The sequence below is a fragment of the Priapulus caudatus genome, unplaced genomic scaffold, assembly GCF_000485595.1.
Source record: "Priapulus caudatus unplaced genomic scaffold, Priapulus_caudatus-5.0.1 Scaffold887, whole genome shotgun sequence".
Taxonomy (NCBI): domain Eukaryota; kingdom Metazoa; phylum Priapulida; class Priapulimorpha; order Priapulimorphida; family Priapulidae; genus Priapulus; species Priapulus caudatus.
The window spans coordinates 43076-43422 of NW_014577948.1; positions in this window are offsets into that span (position 1 = coordinate 43076).

Consider the following 347-nt stretch of genomic DNA (forward strand, 5'->3'; position numbering starts at 1 on the left):
TCCAGTTTGAACGTATAAGAACGGCCGAAGAATATTATCTTGGCAGTCAACAGCGACCGACGTCGCACCGCCATTTGCCCATACATTAGCATAGCTGGGAATCGTGGCGCGATGCTGCGAGCGAAGGGAAGTATGTAGATCAGATTTTACCATGCACATGCACGTGCTGTCAGCCTGCCCGGCTCCAGTTTGAACGTATAAGAACGGCCGAAGAATATTATCTTGGCAGTCAACAGCGACCGACGTCGCACCGCCATTTGCCCATACATTAGCATAGCTGGGAATCCTGGCGCGATGCTGCGAGCGAAGTGAAGCATGTAGATCAGATTAGGGAGTAGACGATCGGA